General features: G+C 38.4%; 2 pseudogenes; one reads left to right on the top strand and one right to left on the bottom strand.

The window, feature by feature from the left end:
* The first annotated feature begins 2,810 nt into the window (after nt 1-2,810).
* LOC124106567 (transcription factor 24-like) lies at nt 2,811-4,538 on the top strand (annotated as a pseudogene).
* A 13,739-nt stretch (nt 4,539-18,277) lies between these two features.
* LOC124106585 (glycerol-3-phosphate dehydrogenase 1-like protein) lies at nt 18,278-18,998 on the bottom strand (annotated as a pseudogene).
* Nucleotides 18,999-19,575: the final 577 nt, after the last annotated feature.

The raw sequence follows: 19,575 nt of genomic DNA on the forward strand, positions 1-19,575 counted from the left end.
CAAACTAACTAACAACAAAAGAAAGAAAAAAGGAAGGAAGGAAGGAAGGAAGGGAGGGAGGGAGGGAGGAAGAAGGAAGGAAGGAAGAAAGAAACGAACGAACCTGGGAATCAATCTAACAAAAGAGGTAAAAGACCTCTATAATGAAAACTACAGAACACTAATTTGAAGAAAACCTCATAAGATAGAAAGGTTTTCCATGCATTATACAGATTTAATGAAATTCCTATTAAAATACCAATGGCATTCTTCATTGAAATAAAAAAAAAATCGTAAAATTTATTTGGAAAAATAAGAGACTCAGAATAGCTAAAGCAATTCTTAGCAAAAAAAAAAAGTGGAGCAGGAGGCATCACAATACCAGACCATAAACTGTACTACAGAGCTATAGTAATAAAAATGGCATGGTTTTGGAACCAAAACAGACTTGTAAGACCAATGGTACAGAATAGAGGACACAGAGACTAACCCATGTAAATATGGTTATGTCATACTAGACAAAGGTACCAAAACATTCACTGAAGAAAAAGCCTATTCAACAATGGTGCTGATAAAACTGGAAATCCATATGTAGCAAAATGAAATTAAATCTCTGTTTCTTACCCTGCACAAAAATTAACTCAAAGTGGATCAAAGACTTAGGCACTAGAACAAAGACCCTGTGGCTAAGAGAAGAAAAACTAGGCCTAAATCTTCACTACATTGGCCTAGGATCTGATTTCCTTAAAAGACTCCTAAAGTATAAAAAGTAAAATCAAGAATTAATAAATGGGATGGATTCGAATTTAAAAGCTTTCCCAGCAAAGGAAACAATACAGTGAGGAGAGTGCCTACAGATTGGGAGAATATCTTCACCACATGTACCTCTGATAATGCATTATTCTCTAGAACATATTAAAAAAAACTCAAAAACTTTATACCAAAACCCCCCAAATAACCCAATAAATAAATGGGCTAATGAACTGAATAGACACTTCACAGAAGAAGAAATACAATTGATCAACAAACATGAAAAAGTGTTCAACATTTCTAACAATTAGAGAAATGAAAATCAAAACTACTCTAAGACTTCATCTTACTCCTGTCAGAGTGGCAATCATCAAGAATACAGGCAACAATAAATGTTGGTGAGGATGTGGTGAAAAAGTTACTCTCATATAAGTTGCTGGTGGGACTGCAAATTGGTGCAACCACTATAGAAAGCAGTATAGAGATTCCTCAGAAAATTGTGAATGAAACCACCATTTGACCAGTTATCCCATACTATAGTGACATAGCCACATCAATGTTTATAGCAGCTCAATTCACAATAGCTACACTATGGAACTAACTTAGGTGTCCCTCAATAGATGAATGGATAAAGAAAATGTGGCATATATACTTGATGGAATATTACTCAGCTTTAAAGAAGATTAAAATTATGTCATTTGCTGATAAATGGTTGGAGAATATCATACTAAGTGAAATAAGCTAATCCCACAAAACCAAAGACTAAATGTTTTCTCTAATATGATGATGCTAATTTACAATAAGTTGGGGAGCACTAGGGAAGAATTAGCATTACCTTAGATTAGGTAGAGGGAAGTGATAGGAGGGAAAAGAAGGGGTTGTGGGGATAGGAAAGATAGTAGAATGAAACGGACATTATTATTGTATATATGTATATGTGACTGCATGATCAACATGAGTCTGCAACATGTATACTCAGAAAGATGAGAAATTATATCCCATCTATGTCTGACATATCAAAGTGCATAAATGCATTCTACAATCATGTATAACTAAAACAAATTAAAAAATTAAATATTATATATGTATACAAACACTAAAAACAATACAAAATTTTTCATCAAAATATGTGCAAATCAAAGTCAGTAACACATTAAATATTATACAATATGATCAAATTGATTTTATCCTAGAAATGTAAGAATAGTTCAATATGGCAAATTAATAATGTCATATACCATATAAATAAAATCAAGGCAAACATCACTTGATTATCTCAATAGATGCGGGGGAAAAAAACCTCTCCTCAACTTTATCTTTGGTTCATGATAAAAACCCTGGAGAATCTAAAGATGAAAATAATTTACTCAATATTGTAAAGCATATATTAAGGAAAAGAGAGTCAATGTAATTTTAAATTGGGAAACACTGAGATAATTTCTTCTAAATTCACAAACAAGACAAGATTGGCTGCTATTACAATCTTATTCAACTGAAATGTCAAAATTTTATCCAGATCAATTACATAAGAGAAAAAAATAAATGAAAGATAAATAAGAGAATAAGATAGTAGAAAATAAAAGTTACCCCTATTTGAAAAAAAACAAACAAATTGTCCATATTTGCAAATAATATAGTTCTATACTTTTACTGAATGCCTCTACCAAAAGACTTCCAGGAATGATAAAATATTTAACAAAATAGAATAAATCAACATGCAAAAACAAGGGCTTCTCTATACATTAGAACCCACTGTGGAAAAAACTAAGGGGGAATAATTGTATTCACTATAGCCTAAAAAGTTTAAATAAGAGCCCGTAGAGTTACCCCTGCATGGGCGCAGGCCTCCGCCCCACGGGCTGTCGCGGTGGAGGTACGTACTCATGGCCTCAGGGATCCCTACATAAAAGGCGTGACCAGAAGAAGCTGAAAGCAGCCTTTGGCTTTGGCTGGACAAGATGGAGTGACCCACGCAGCCCTGTCTACTCAGACCCGGCTTGACGTACCTGTCCCCTTACCCAGCAGATCCAAGACCCGCAAGGCGGCTTCAGGAAAGCGCGCGCTGTGCGCAGGAATCCACCATGGACCGCGGCCGTCTGGTGAACAGCCCCGAGAGCGCCAGTGCTGAGCCCAGGCCCCTGGCCACTGTCACCCTCGACTCAAGCCCGGGGCGTATTGGGATCGGAGCGCGCTCAGGAGGCGGCCGGCAGGCCGCGACGAACGCGGCGCGGGAGCGCAGCCGCGTGCAAACCCTGAGGCACGCCTTCCTGGAGCTCCAGCGCACGCTGCAGTCGGTACCATCCGACACAAAGCTATCCAAGCTGGACGTGCTGCTGCTGGCCACCACTTACATAGCGCACCTTACCCGCAGCCTGCAAGAGGACGCCGAGGCTGCGAGGCTGCGGCGGATCCTGGTCTGGGAGCTTTGAGTGGCGATGGCTACCTGCACCCAGTCAAGAAATGGCCCATGCGATCAAGATTATACATTGGTGCTACTGGTCAGTTTCTGAAGCGTTCCGTCTCTGGAGAAAAAGCAAATCATAGCAACACTCCAACAGACTCACAGCCGTAGGGACTCTCATGGTGTTAGCTGATAGAAGTGGTGTCTATGGTTTTTAAATACTATGAAAGAATTATAATTTATTACATCAAACATAACAAACATCATTTCTGAAAGTTTACATTGGAGCCCATAGTTTGATGTCCAGATTTATCTGTCTAAAGGTAGAATGAGGTAATCAATCTTATATAAAACATATTGCTTATCTATTCATTGTGAGAGTGATAGCTATACAGTACAAGAGAAATTAGTAGGAAAATACACACAAAAGGAAACAATTATGTATATATCCAAAGAAGGCACACATTTTCTGTAGTATATCTATTGTAAATGTAAAAGCCAATATCTATCAGTATAGTCTTTGTAGCTTAAAAAAAAAAAATCCGTGTTTGTGATATGTCAGTATTCTATCTTTGTGAAGACCGAGAATGCATTTCAACTATCAGATTCAAGACCATTTATTTAGTTTGGCTTTATATATGCATAAAGTCTGTTGCAGTAGCTTCTATCACTAGTGATTTTCCCTGTTAGAAGATTTGTTTGGAGTATCAGAAATAATTTGCTCTATAGGAAATGCCCACCTTTCAAAAGGGTTAGTCAGTATTCGGACATGACTTACATGTTTCCAGATTGTGAAAGGCACTAGGAATACAGGCAGCCAGTATGAAAAAGAGTCCGGGTGTCACTGGACAGCACTATCATCACACTTTCTCCTGGTCACACCATATCACTGCTTCTTTCAGGTTCTGAGCTAGGTGACCAAGTTCAGCTGTAGCCATTTTGGAGACAGTCGCCTTTTCAGGCCTTGTAGAGCCGTCAGTGAATCCCCCTGACCTTCCTCAGCCAGTGGTGGAGTCAGGTCCCTTCTCCCATCCAAGTACTAGCTGGGCTCCACCCTGCTTAGCTTCAGAGATCAGATGAGATCCGGCTGTTCAAGGTGGTATGGCCATAGATGTCAGATCCCTTCTCACATCAGCTCTTCATAATCTACCTTCATAATCATAATTTGGCCATTACAAAATGGGGAAAATCCTGTCTGATTTGGGAATTCTGGCACTGATGTGTACCTTGAGGGGGATCTAAGGATACAGTGAGTGTCCTGAGTTAAATTCAGGCTGGAGCAGACCACTCCTGAATCTGCCCTAATATGAACTTGTAGCAGTAGGCCTCCCACTGCACTGTACGTCGTGAAGTGCTCAGGGAACAATGGATCTGACTGATCACACTAGTGGCTTTAGTTTGCAATAGGAACCTCCTGAAATTTGTGTTAAATAAAGGAGCTTTGCCTCTGGAAAAAAAAAAAAAAAGAAAAGAAAAAAAAAGTTTAAATAAAACAAAACAAAAGGACCTAAGTTAAGTCTATCCAAGGAGACAAAAGACTCTACAAGAAGAATTACAGAACACTGAACAGAGAAATAGAAGAACAAAAGAAGGAAAGACTTTTCATGTTCATGCAAAGGCAGAATTAATAATGTCAAAGGCCACATTATCAAAATCACTTTACAAAATCAATACAATTTCTGTAAAAATACCAATGATGTTCTTCACAGAATTAGAGAAAAATACTAAAATTCACATAGAAGAGCAAAAGACTTGGCATAGGCAAAGCAATTCCATGCTTAAAAAACAATGCTGAGGGCATCATAATATATAATTTTTGAATTATTCTATAGTGTTATAGTAATAAATAAGTGCATATTCCTGTTCTAAAAATAAACATGTAGATCATTGAAACAGAAGACAAACATAGGTTCACACAGCAAATCTCTGATTCTTGACAAAGGTGTCTAAAATACAAATTGGGGAAATGCAGTCTTTTGAACAACTAGGCAAAAACTGAATGTCCGTTTATGGAGGAATAAAAATAGATCTCTATTTCACATCATATGGAAATGTCAGTTCAAAATGTATCAAGGGTCTAGGAATATGAACAGAAACTTTGCAAATGCCAGAGGGTACGAGGAAAATGTAGCATGAAGCATAGAAATGATTTCCCTAATCAAGATTTTTAAGATTGAGATAATAATCTTGAGAATCAATAAAAGGGATGACAAACTAAAAAGTTAATCCACTGCAAATGAAAAATTAACACTATGAATTAAGAGCCTACAAAATCAAAGAATATCTCTGTCATCTAGTCTTCCAATGGATAGCTAATGAACAAAGAGAAGGAATCAAACAAAAACAAACCCTGCCCACCCACCCCCCAAAAAACAAAACAAAACAAAAAAACACCTTAACACCAACCCTTTCAAAAAATGGGCATGAACTAAAACAGCAGAAAAAAAGTACTTCTTCTCTAATAGTCTTCAAATTTGTGAAAAGGGTCTGACATTTTCAGCAATAATGAAAATTCAAATTAAAACTACATTGAAATTTCATCTCAGTCCAATTAAAATTGCAGCCATCCTAAATACAAATAATAAAAAATGAGGAAGATGATGTGTGTAATAGGAAATACTAATACCTGTGATATGATTTGTAAATTTGTACATCCACTATGGGTGCATGTATGGAGCTTTCTGAAAAAAAATCAAAATATAAATACCATACGACTGAGATATATCATGACTTTGTATTTATCTAAAAAATTAAATTCCAGGTACTATAGTGATACATACATAATCATATTTACAGCATTGTAACTCAAGATAGTCAAGGGATAGAACCAGACCAGGTGTCTGTCAACAAATAAATGAAAAGAACATTATTTGTCAACAAATAAATGAAAAGAACATTATCTTGTCTTTATTTAAGGCAGAATAAAATAAATAATATTTATTTATTAATACTCTTAAATAAAGACAAGATAATGTTCTTTTCAGGAAAATGGTTGGAACTGGAGACCCTCAAGTTCACTGTAATAAGAAAGACAAGTTTCATATGTTTTCTCCCTGCAAGAGAGCTCTTTTCTTCTCACTTAAATTCTACTCTCTTACATTCATTCTTGTGTGTGAATTTCATGCTTCAAATTTACAAGACAAGAAACTGTGAAGAAATTGGCAATGAGTTGTTGAAATCTACTGTGACACCAAGAGGAGATGCAACATACCACTTGCTAGTCATTGGGGAAAAAAATCCAACTTTGCCAGCTGTGACCCTCAAAACTAACAGTGGCAGGCATTCCCTATCTTGATTAGCTACCAAAATTTAAATGGATTTTCATGGCTGCAGAGGCCAATTTACACAGATCATAGCTGCAAGCAAAAACAGAGAAACTGATTTCACTGCTATGTTGCTAAGTTTGCTTTCTAGATCTAGGAGTGTTCTGGTGATGCATTTGGGATCTTGTAAACATAGGGTCATTTCATTTGCAAAGAGTGACATTTTTACTTCTTTACTCTTTATTTTTATCCATCTTTAAAAAAAATTTTTCTCTAATTGTTCTGGATAGAGTTTCAATCATATATTATAATTAATTATTAAGAATGGGCATCATTTTCTTATTCTATATTTTAGTGGGGATGCTTTCAGCATTGTCCCATTAACAATGATGCAGGCTTTGAATTTATTATACATAACTTTTATAATGTTGACTTAAGTTCCTTATATCCTTAGTTTCCATAGTGTTTTCATTTTGAATGTGTGCTGGATTTTATAGAAGGCTTTTTCTGAGATGACTGGTTTTGTCCTTAATGCTATTTATATGGTACATTGTATTCATTGATTTGCACATGTTGAACCAATCTTGTATTCCTGGACTCTAATGAATTTGATTCTGACGTAAAATCTTCACAATTTGTTATAGAATAAGATTTGCTACTATTTTATAAAAGACTGTTAAGGATTTTTAAGAAATATCAATCTGAAATTTTCTCTTCTTGATGAATTCTAATCTGGTTTTGGTATTAGATAATATATTGGCTACATAAATTTGAAAGTGCCCAACCTCTTTATATTTTGTTGAATAATATGATAAGCACAGACATTCAATTTTTGAATTCTACAGGTCTTGTAGAGTTCTGCTGAGAATCTATCTGGTCTATTTTTATTATCAAATTTGTTAATTTTGAATCTGGTCTAAATTATTTCCTTCTTTTTGCTGGTTTTGGAATTGATTTTGCTTGCTTTTCTAAGGCCTGAATTTCTTCTAACATAGGAATTCAGCTCTTGTTTAATAAAATATTCTATATGTGCCTGTTAAGTCCATTTGACTTCTAATATTTCTTAGATCTAAAGAATTTTTATCGAGTTTGTATGAGGATAGACAATCTATTGGTTATTAGGTTTTGTTGAAATCCTAGTAATATTGTACCAGGATGTATCTGAACCTTTGTGTTGGATAGTGTCAGTTTTAAGTAATTAGGTGTACAAATATTTGGGACATACTGTTATAGGGAGCCACTTAAGAACACTCAAAGTCCAAATTTAAAATAACTTAGAGTTTTAATTACCTGCCAGGGACCGTTACCTGCAGAGACTGAACCTCTGTGGGAGAACAGCACCCATTGACCTATTTGGAAATTATCAAAGAAAGAATTTTTCAGTAAGCAAGAAAGTGAATTATAGAAGCTGAAAAAGTAGTTAGCTTGAGCAACTTAGAGAACTGCATCTTGGGTCTGAGCAGGTGTTAGTGGGGGTGAGAATCTACTTCAGAGTCACGTAGAACACCAAATGTTCTCAAACCAGGATGTACTTTACTGTATTCTGAGTTCAAGCAGGTGGTTAGTGGGGGTAAGAATCTACTTCAAAGTCATGTAGACTTCCAAATGTTCTCAAACTCAGGATGTAGTTTACCAAGGCCATCATGTCCTGAGTTCAGTATATTCTGTGGAGTACAAAGAACAGAAAACAACATATTTTTGAATGTAGCAGAAGACAGCTATCATTTTATTTTCTCAGAAATAGGTCACACAGCAACCCTCTCACAAGTGCAGTGACATAAAGAAACTAAGATGAAGTCTGGAACACCTAACATGGAGTCCTTATGGCATACGTATTTACTCATATAGCTATAGTGACTCCATCCTTGCTACTCCAGCAAGGAGGTGTGGTAAGCCATTCTTATAGACCGTGGCCGCCATTAGAAGATGGCGCCGGCTTCCACTGTGGCCTGTGATAAACAACTCCTTTTTTGGAGAGTTGGCACGCAATCCCTTACCACCCTATGAGAGAGATCCACGTGGCAGCTTGGGATTGGTATGCGGGAGGCTTTATTAGGCTGTGCTTGGGCGCTCGGCAGGGGGGTCATTAGAAGATGATACATGAAACAAGGCCTGAATAAACTGCTGAAAGAAGAATCCTGTGTCATGTTTTCCCTTGCCGGCGAGGGGTCGCGACAATTGGTGGCCCGGACGGGGAATTATATTCCTCGAACCCAGGATCCAGAACTTTCAGCAGTCAGGGTAGTGCACCGGTAAGTTCCCAGGTAAAGTGGGAATCCGCAAGCAAATAGCGGGACGCTCCCCTGTAAAAGGAAGAGAGCGGGAAATTCATAAAAAAGGGACGCTCCCCTGTAAAAGGAAGAGAGCGGGAAATTCATAAAAAGGGACGCTCCCCTGTAAAAGGAAGAGAGCGGGGACTTTTGTACTTTCACTTTCTTCATAGTTCTAAAAACATTATGGGCATTGCTTCTTCAAGCCCAATTTTGTTGGCCCTAGATGGGTTGTTACATTCAAAAGGACTTAAGATAAAGCAGAGTACTTTGCAGATGTTTTTAAGAGAAGCTGATATAGCGGCTCCTTGGTTTGCTTTTTCAGGGAGTCTTACGATTCCTAGCTGGGACAAATTAGGGAAAGATCTAGATTTCGCTCATGAGCAAGGCACCTTAGAGGGTGGCGTTATACCACTTTGGAAGTTAGTTAGAGGATGTATAACAGATGGTAAATGCCAGGAAGCTGTGAGTGAGGGTCAAGCTATTCTTGAGCAACTGCATGAGGAAAAATCTGAAGGATCATGTAGTGAAGTGGCAGAGAGTATTAAAAGTAACAGTAGTGAGAAGGCAAAAGAGCCTGAAGATAAAAACAGGAGAAGGCTCTACCCAGACTTGACCGAATTAAAAACGCCTGAGAACACAAGCGACTCAGAGAGTTCTGAGGACCTTGATATATTGTTACAACAACTACATAAGATAAAAATGAAAAAGAAGAAAAAGGAGACACAGGGCACGCAGGCCTACTGTAAGAAGGGGAAGGGAGTTAACATCGGTCAACAAAACTCTGAGGAGGAGGAGGTAGAATATCTAGAAGGAGATATGGTGCCAATTGCCCCACCCCCGTATGTGGGGGGGAGCCAAGGTTCCGGGAGATCTTTTCATGCACAAGTTTGGAGGACAGTTAATACAGATATGGGACTTGCATACCCTGTATTTCAGGACAATAACAGGGGAAGATATCATGCGCCTTTAGACTTTAAGATAATTAAAACCTTGGCAGAATCTGTCCGCACTTATGGCATAGATGCCGCTTTCACTCTCACTCAGGTGGAGGGACTTACTAGATTTTGCATGACTCCCTCAGATTGGGCTAGTCTAGTCCGCGCTTGTGTTTCCCCAGGGAAATATTAGGAGTCCAAAGTTGGCTGTTTAATGTTTCTGACAGTACCCAAGACTCGGAGCGAGGTAGGAGACTTAAAATTACTTCACACAATTCACAATTGTTTAATGCTACATTACCCTCCACAGCAGTCTGTCTCCAATCTCCGTTCCTGTTTCTTTTGGCTAATGTTACATCACAGGGGATGCTTAATTGTTCTAATATTACCTGTTATTTGTCTGAGTGTTGGAATGGCTCCTGGACTACGGCAGTGATTATGAAAATTCCAACTTTTGTCCCGATCCCGGTTACTGCAGATCCAGAGTCTTTTCCTATTGTTGAACTGATTAGAGCCCATAGAGATTTTGGAATTACGGCAACTATAGTGACAGCTGTGGCGGTATCTGCTGCTGCAGCAGTTACAGCTGGAGTAGCCATGGCCAGCCAGGTTCAAACTGCTGCCACTATTAATCAGGTTATTCAACAAACATCCACCATACTTGAATCTCAAAGTAGAATTAATCAGCACATTTTATCTGGGATTCTGGCTGCTAATCAAAGGATAGATCTGCTTCAAGCTCAAGTTGAGGAATTGTCTGACCTAGTACATTTGGGTTGTGTTGATGAACGTGCACATTTATGTATAACCTCTGTCAGATTTTATGATTCCAGAAATGCCTCCGGCATCATCGGGGAATATCTATCCGGAACCTGGTCCATGGAAGCAGAAAACTTGATCCAGTCTCAACTAACTCAGATTGCTGTTCTGAATAGCACCCGTGTCGAACCAGTGACTTTGGGTCAATTCACCCGTTGGCTATCCTCTGCCTTTTCCTTTTGTAAGGAATGGGTGGGAGTGGGCATTTTTGGTGCTATGTGTTGCTTCAGTGTTGTGCTTTGTTTGTGGCTTCTCTGTCGCCTTAAAACTCGCCATGCGCAAGAGAAGGCTATGATCGTACAGGCTCTTGCGGCCTTAGAAAATGGCATTTCTCCACAAATCTGGCTTGCACATCTTAAACAGTGATTTCTGGGCATGGCCATTGCACCCCAAGTTAGTTTCACATTGCACTGGGATTGGCATGTCCTCTTCCTTATTCTCTCCCAGTGCTGAATAGCCCTTGCACTCTGCAGGTCTTGTTACCATTGCACACAGATGGGTTTCAGGACTGGTCTTTCTTCTCGGCTACAGACTCTTTACCTTCCTCTGGGGTTTAGGGATTGTGTTGCCAACTTAAATTTTGTCATTACTACCAGGCTACTTGTGTTATCCTACTTCTCGCCGTCATCACGATGCAGGATGCGAGGCAAGGCACTGCACTTGAGTGATCCCTCAACAGACCTCAAGGAAAGCATGTCCTATTGCATGCGGGTTTGACGTCCACACCCCGCCCTACAAAAAAAGGCGTCGGCTGATATGGGACCAGGTCTAGGGAAGGGCCCTCCTTAGGACTGAACCATACATTGCAGCCACTTCTGCACAGTGGGATAGGACCTCTACTTTCGCCTGCATTGTTTTATAAAATAGAAGGGGGAACTGTGGTAAGCCATTCTTATAAACCGTGGCCGCCATTAGAAGATGGCGCCGGCTTCCACTGTGGCCTGTGATAAACAACTCCTTTTTTGGAGAGTTGGCACGCAATCCCTTACCACCCTATGAGAGAGATCCACGTGGCAGCTTGGGATTGGTATGCAGGAGGCTTTATTAGGCTGTGCTTGGGCGCTCGGTGGGGGGGTCACTAGAAGATGATACATGAAACAAGGCCTGAATAAACTGCTGAAAGAAGAATCCTGTGTCGTGTTTTCCCTTGCCGGCGAGGGGTCGCGACAAGGAGGGAAACTTTATAAGTGATCAAGAACTTTTACCAAAGCAATTGCCTTACACAACCAGTATTAGTAACTTATTTAATGCTTACTTAAGACTACAGTTAACTTATGACTTACCAACATTTTTACCTATCATTTTACTACTAATATCTTTAAACCTTATGTCCTTATCCTATAGTTATATGATCATGCTAATATATTTGTTTATGGCTACACTGAATTAACCTTATCTATGCCTATGTTAACTTCTTGACTATAATTTATCTGTAACTGGTTTTAACTTAGTATCTTACACTTATCATCCTACCTAATTTCCTATGGCATAAATCCTATGTCTTACAGTTGCTTATTTCTGTTATCTTATTCTTCTTATTTCTATGTATTGTGCTCCATTTGCACTAAACATTTTTCAATCCTTCTAACTTTCATCCTGTGGATATCTTTGCTTATAGGTTGATTACCTTGCAATAGTTTTTTAACCCCCAGTTCTACTGGCCTGTCTTTTAATGGAAAGTTGAGACCATTTACATTCAGTTATAATGGAGAAATATTTATGAATTACTGTCAGTTTGATATACTTCTAATGTTTAATTTGGTCCCAAATCTCATTCAGTTATTATTCTTCAAATGAGCTTTGATCATTTGTGAGTCCTAGAATTTTTTAAAAGTTTTTTTCCGTCAATAGGATTTCTTTATTTTCTGTGGTACCAGCTTAATATTTGTGAATTTTTTTAGTTGTTGCTTCCATAGAAGATTTTTTATTTCTTCTTCAATTCTAAATGATAGCTTTGCTGAACATTGCAGCCTTAATTGGCAACTGTTTACTTTCAGAGTCTGGACTATTTTATTTCAAGTCTTAGATTTAATAGTCTGATCCAAAAAGTCAGAATTTTTTCTATGACTTAATATTCCTTAATCTCTATGTTTAGTATTTTTATTGTTTTGTGTTGGAAAGACTCTTTATTGATCTTCTCTACTTGAGGTTATAAATGCTAACTACATACGAATATCCCTTTGAGTCCCAAGGTTGGAAATTTTTTTCTGTCATTTTACTGATGAGTTTCTTAGTGCCATTAGCCTGTAGCTCTATGCCATCTTCAACCTTAATGACTCTTAAGGTTAGTATGTTAATCAAAATGTGTTGTACATTCTGATCATGGTCTTCTTTGTCTTACTATTCACTGAAAGTTCAAGTTCCAATATACTGTCTTTGAGGCCTGAGGTTCTTTTCTCTATGTATTCTAATTTGTTGCTGAGAGTTGAACTAAATTTTTATTTGATTTATTATGATTTAATTTATTTATTATGTTCTTCATTTTCTAGGTGTTCTCATTTGATTCTTCTCAGTATCTCTCTCTTTTTATTCAATAGTCTTTTCTCTCTTCATTTTTTTATATCTTTAGCTCTTTAATCCTGTAATAATCAACTTTTTATGGTCTTTTTGCTTGTAATATCATCCCCTTTGCTATCTGTTCATTCTTGGGAGATTGCACAACTGGAGGAGGAAACTTGTTTTCCTTGTTTCATCATGCTTTCAGAGGTCATAAATGTGTATCTGTGGAGATGAATTCCTCTTCCTTTTTTATGAAGGAGTATTTGGGTAAATAATTATCCCTTTTGTAATAAGCCCTTTGCTATTGGCATATCTTGCTTCAAAACCCAGACTTGTGAAATTCTAAGTGCTATTTTGAACATTTGAAGCCATTCACTTGTCACTACATTAAATTAAATGTTCAATTAATTTATTCTTGGAGAGCTGATATAACACTGTGAATTTCTTTGTGTTATGTATGACCTTGGAACTTCTGTTTTTGCTGTTGGAGTGAATGGCATGAGTGGGATTTGAACTCCCCAAATCCATTTCTAGTAGTAACCTGGACATTGATTTTTTTCTCTTCCATATGCTATGTACTAAATACTGTTGAAGTTTAAATGTGGTAAGTTTGTGTGTGTAACAAGGTGCACTGTATCTTGGTTGGGTTGTGAAACACAACTCAGAATTTTCACCCTAATACCTTAAAGTGTCCCAGCATAGTCCTTTTTATGAAGGACCTCATAAAAAAACGAGGAAATAAACAACAATGATAACATTGAACTGTATACAGAATTTAAAAAAACCCTAGGATCTACTGTACCATCTGCAACTCTCATTACTATAAAAAGGAGGACTGTCAGGACCAGATATTAATAACAGCAGCTGCTATAAATCAATCAAAAACTAGACCTAACTTTAAATCGAACAACATCATAAATGACACCATTCACAGTACTAATCACCACAGAAATGAATGGTGGGAGCAGAAATTATATAAAGGAAACCGTTCTAAAGATTAAAAATTACAGCTCATTGAGAGATAGTAAAGTAGGATAGGAAGGAAAAAAAGAATGTTAGACCATTCCAAATGCTAAAAGAGAAAGTGGAAGAGAGGTAGTGAATGATGACTATAAGGAAGAAAGAAAAAAATAAAAGAAACAAAAAGAGGGAGAAAAAGAGGGGACTAGGCATTTAAATACTATAGTGAGAAAATAGATAAGCAAAAACAAACAGAAACCCCTCAACCCTCAAAAAAGACAGACAAAAAAAATTTTTGATGAAAAACAAAAAGATTATTTCTGCTAAGTAGTAAAATCTATCAACAGGATGGATGTTCATTGCTTATTTCAGATTGCTCTTCTTGCCTTTGTTTTTGGTTGCATGTGTCTTAGAACAATATTGGGAGTTTGCTAAACTAATGCCTCTTTTTATGTTGTTCACAAAACTGCCAGCTGGAATTGAAGCTGTTTAAAATAGCTCTTAGCTTCTCTTTTCACCAATACCAACATAGGACAGGTTGGGAATTACTGTCAACTGGATCATTTCCCAAACAGACTAGATCCATGAACTCTCAGGTGGGACTTATGTAGAACAGAGAAATTACAGTGTTTGGGGTTTACCTCTTATCAGAAATTCAGATATTTATTAATGGCATCTCCTAAGATTAGGCAGATGTCAATCTCTACTGTGCACCTAGATCTCAGGGACTTCCTGAGAACTCCACTCATATGGTGGGGTAACCAACTTTTCACATGTCTTACACATTCCACTGCCCAGTAATGTGAACTTTTTAGGCTTATCTCTAAGTGCAATAATGCCCAGTTTCAGGGCTCTCTTCTACTGTTCTTGTATGTTGCCACAATCCAAGGTAAGTGACCTGCACAGTCTTTCATACCCCTAACTTGAATCCCCTGAGAACAATCTTATCTGGGCCCATTTCCTTCACACTGTGACTAGATAAACTGCAGGCCATGCCATAGTATTTGCTGGGCAGGATGACAATATTTGCTGTGAAATTCTGTGTTCCCACAGCAGTAATATGAAGAACAATTTCTGAAAAATGTCTCCATGACTAAGCTTTCCACTTGCCTGCTGAAAAACATGGAACAATTTTCAAACACTAGCTTGCTGTGCAGCCTCTTGTTAGCTAAGTTCAGATTGATTTTTTTTCTATTCTATAGGATTTCCCATGCTAAATTGTCCACTGTTTCTTTCCTTCTTTCTGTTGGTGTAATTCCTCCCCTTTGTAGTGAACTGGGACTACTCAAGCCTTGGTTTGACTCCAATGTATTTCATTTTTTTGTTTTTGTTTTTTAGATATTACTTTATAGTAGAGTGTATTTTGACTTGCTATACATATGTTCTATCCTAATTTGAAAAAGTTATACTCCAATGAATTCTTTTTTGTCCTTAGTTTGAAGCATATGAATTTCTGTATCTCTATTGCTCTGTGAATTTATGACATTGAATTTTATTTTCCTGCCACCTACCTTGCTGAGGCTCAGTATCCCCCTGCTTTTTTTTCTGAGCCAAGGAACTCATGGAGATATAAAGTGCGTCTTCTAATCTTCCATCTTTGATCTTCTTCAATACAGTTTTAATTTGCATTTTATTGATTGCTAAAGATGCTTAGTATTTTAAATATATTCCTAGCCATTTGAATATCACCTTTTGAGAAATGTCTATTTAGTTTATTTTCCATTCATTTACTATTTGAGAAAAATTTTAAATATATTTTTTTAGTTGTGAGCAAACATAATATCTTTATTTTGTTTATTTATTTTTATGTGGAGCTGAGGATGGAATTCAATGCCTCACACATGCAAGGCAAGCGCTCTACTGTTAAGCTCCAGCCCTGGCTCTTTTTGACTATTTTTAATTAATTAATTGATTAATTTTTGGAAAGATTAAATGTTTATTAAACCAGGGTTTAAATTTGCATCCACCTACAGTCTGTAAACAAATATAGTACATGTGTAAGTAAATGGGCAGAAAATCAGAACCAGCAGAAAAACTAAAATTCCCTTTGCACACTGGCACCTCACCAGAACACCCTCTGCAGGCAAACACCACAGGACTATGCTGGAGTTAAGGGTAAAATGAAAGAACCAGAGAGTTGGCTCCACTCCATCCTGAGGGTGGGTGTCAGGACAGGCATCTGTTCCACACCAGGCAGGGTGGACCACAGGAAGGCAACAGGGTAGTTCACAAATTGGCTGGAATAGTATAAATTAACTTCCTAATGTAGGTGTCTCCCTCCCTATCACCACCATTAGTAAGAAGTGTGAATTAAAATAAATGACAGACCACAGGTGGTTACAAAAATAGATGACCTGTAGAATAATAAATATTGAATAAACTTATATAAAATTTACCTTTTCCCATATGTGCAGATTTATTATAAGTATGTTGAGAGATGCAGTCAGCATAATTCAGAGTGGTAAGAAGGGATTTTTTTTTTTTTTTTTTGAACCAGGGAGTGTACTCAGGTGCACTTAACCACTGAGCTACATCCCTAGTCCTTTTTATACATTTTATTTAGAGACACCATCTTGCTAAGTTGCTTAGGGCCTTGCTAAGTGCTGAGGCTGGCTTTGAACTCATGACCCTCCTGCCTCAGCCTCCCAAGCTGCTGGAATGATAGGCATGTGCCATAATGCCCAGTTCTAGTAAGAAGGGATTTGGAAAGAAAAAACATTCAGGTTCAAAACCCAGAAGAGGGTGAAGGCAGATGGGAAAACATAAAATCCCAATTCCTCCCAGCACATGATTCTACTAGTAGGTACCACAGTTAGCTTACAACCATTTTATATCTTAAAAAGTAACTCCTTGTTACATATCGACAAAGTTTAAAAAATATTTATCAGGAGACCCCAAAATTGATTTAACAGCAGCACCAAAACTGCTGAAACTTGTAGCACTGCATGGGCTTCCATGTACTTCTGGGTATGAGGCTTAAAAAGGCCCCAGAAATGTTTTAGATATTTTTTAGAATTCCCACAAAAATCAAAATCATTTCAGTTAAAGAAGAACAAAAGAAAGAAGGGAAAAATAACTCCTCAAACTAGGGTTGGGGTTGGGTGGGGTAGGGTAAAATCTCACAAAGTAACTAAAAATTCATGAATATATATATGACATTCATATGTTCTTTTAATACTTATGGAATGCTATATAAGGTAACTGTGGGGTGGTATTCTGAATCCAAACTCATTTTAAGGAGTACAGTCATTCCATTCTAATTCTAAAATTAAAAGCACTTATTCCACATAACGTGGGTTTCAGTGAGCCTGACAAGTAGACTTGGTTATAGTTAACAGTGTCACCTTAAAGCTTCATAAAAGATTCATGGCTGATCTGAACTGCAAAAGTTCAGAACTCACAATTCCACAGATTGCTATTTATGCTAATTTCTTGCAGGAAGCTGTCTTAAAGTCACCTCAGCCTACAACAGTGTTCCTTGGTAACTTTGGCAAGTTTCCTTGCTAAAACATCTCCCTAAACCTCAGGTGTTTGGGACTTGCTGGGTTAAGCAAACAACTTCACTGGACACTAACATACATTTTACCCCTTCAAGAGGAATGGACGAATGCAGCTTTCCCCAAGACTCCTGTATTCCTGGAACAACCCCTGGAGTCTATGTAGTATGCTTGCTTCCTGTAGAGCACAATGTGTGACAGGTCAGGATAAAGTAAGTTTTTGAAAGTAGTAGTTCTCAAATTAGAGTAAGCATTAGAAATACACAGAAGGTGTGCTGAAGCAGAGATTGACCTCATGGGTCCAGGGCAAGGCCTGAGAAACTGGATTCCAAAAATGAAGCAGATATTACCTGATTGTGGACCACTGGTGTGGCAATCATCAAGACCCTGACCCCCACACACCTCAGTGGCAGGATGTCTTCCTGTGACCTTAGGAAAGGTTGCACAGGACAGTTGTCACAATCAAGTAGCTGAAGGCCAGAAAAGCCCAGTACTATCTTAAAACCTCCCACATGTTGGTTGGTGGAGAGTGCCACACTCCATTCCTGACTCTGTTCCTATACTCCCTGTTAGAGTTCATAAACAAGTCTGGATGGCGCCTGGCAAAATGCCAGAGGGAGTGGTTTGAGAAGTGACAAAAGCGAGCCATTAAGTGTGGAGATTCCTGATTGGTTGACTGCTGTATCTAGTTTATGCTAATTAGATAAGCTCTGTGGAATGTATAAATACTGCTCCTGTCCTGCAATAAACGGCTCCTACTCCTGCTGTATCAAGTACACAAGTTATTCGTCACCCCCGGGTTTTCTGCTGCAGCCGGACTGCGGCAACTCCCAGATGACCAGGTATAGCAACTGCAGCACTTTCTGCCCTGTACAGCTTAGCTAACCAACTGCCTCTCTAATTAAAAACTGAACCTGTTACAATTCATACATGTCTGTGTTGGGAGCACGATCAGGCAAATCTCTTGTTGCCAAGTGCTGGTTTCCACATGAACCCAAAAAACTGGCGGGAGAGGCAGAACTCTCCCCAGCCCATTATGTGATTCCTGGTAGTTGTGCTCTGGATGGCTCTGGAGACAGGACAGCATCTCTGAGACAGGTCGGCCTTCATAGTAGATCTGATACACGGAGGTAAACAATGGAAACTTGTCCATGAGTCCTTTCTGTTTGAGAATGCGGTATACTTCAGCAGAAGTCTGAGGTCCTTGGAGCTTCTGCCCACTCAGCATCTCCTTCTCCAATTCTTCAATGGTCTTCCTAGTTCTGGAGAATGCCTCTGCCACCCTGCAGTTCCGCCCTCCATAGCAGGCGGTTATCAGGTCAGCCACCCCGCAGCTCTGCAAGAAAGTGGCTGTGGACACCTGGCCCTTGCAGAAGATCCTGGCGAAACCAATCATTTCCATGAGGCCAAGGCGGATGATGGCGGCTTTGGTGTTGTTTCCAAAGCGGAGGCTATGGCAGAACCCAGATCCCAAGGCCACGATGTTCTTAAGAGCACTACAAAGTTCAACAGTCTCTGCATCTTCAACCAGTTATTCAAAAACCAGGGGTTTGCAAAAGTTTTTTGAAGAGAAGGCTCTTCTCCATGACTTTGCTGCCAATGCTGGCAATTATTTCTCCCATTCTGCAAGTTGTTTTCACAATCTTAATTTATTTTGTTGTGTAAATGATTTTTAATTTAATTCATCCCATTTAATAATCACTGGTATTATCCTATGAGATTTAGGAATCCTATTGAGAAAGTCATTGTATACAACTATGTTGGGATGTTTTCCAACATTTCCCTCTTCTAGCAGTTTCAAAATTTCTTCTCCAATTACAAGGTCTTTAATTCATTTAAATCTTACATTTGAAGATTATGCTAAGTGAAGCTAGCCAATCCCTAAAAAACAAATGCCAAATGTCTTCTTTGATATAAGGAGAGTAGGGACGAAGAGCAGGAGAAGAAGATTAACATTTAACAGGGATGAGAGGTGGGAGGGAAAGGGAGAGAGAAGGGAAATTGCAAGGTAATGGAAGGAGACCCTCAGGGTTATACAGTGGAGGGGGTAGAGAGAGAGGAGGGGAGGGGAGGGGAGAGGTGGGGAGGGGGGAGCGTGGAGGATGGGAAAGGCAGCGGAGCACAACAGACACTAGTATGGCAATATGTAAATCAATGGATGTGTAACTGATGTGATTCTGCAATCTGTGTATGGGGTGA

This window comes from Marmota monax, unplaced genomic scaffold (genome assembly GCF_021218885.2).
Source record: "Marmota monax isolate L192 unplaced genomic scaffold, Marmota_monax_Labrador192_F-V1.1 WCK01_AAM20220418_F8-fsc00260, whole genome shotgun sequence".
In the NCBI taxonomy this organism is placed as follows: domain Eukaryota; kingdom Metazoa; phylum Chordata; class Mammalia; order Rodentia; family Sciuridae; genus Marmota; species Marmota monax.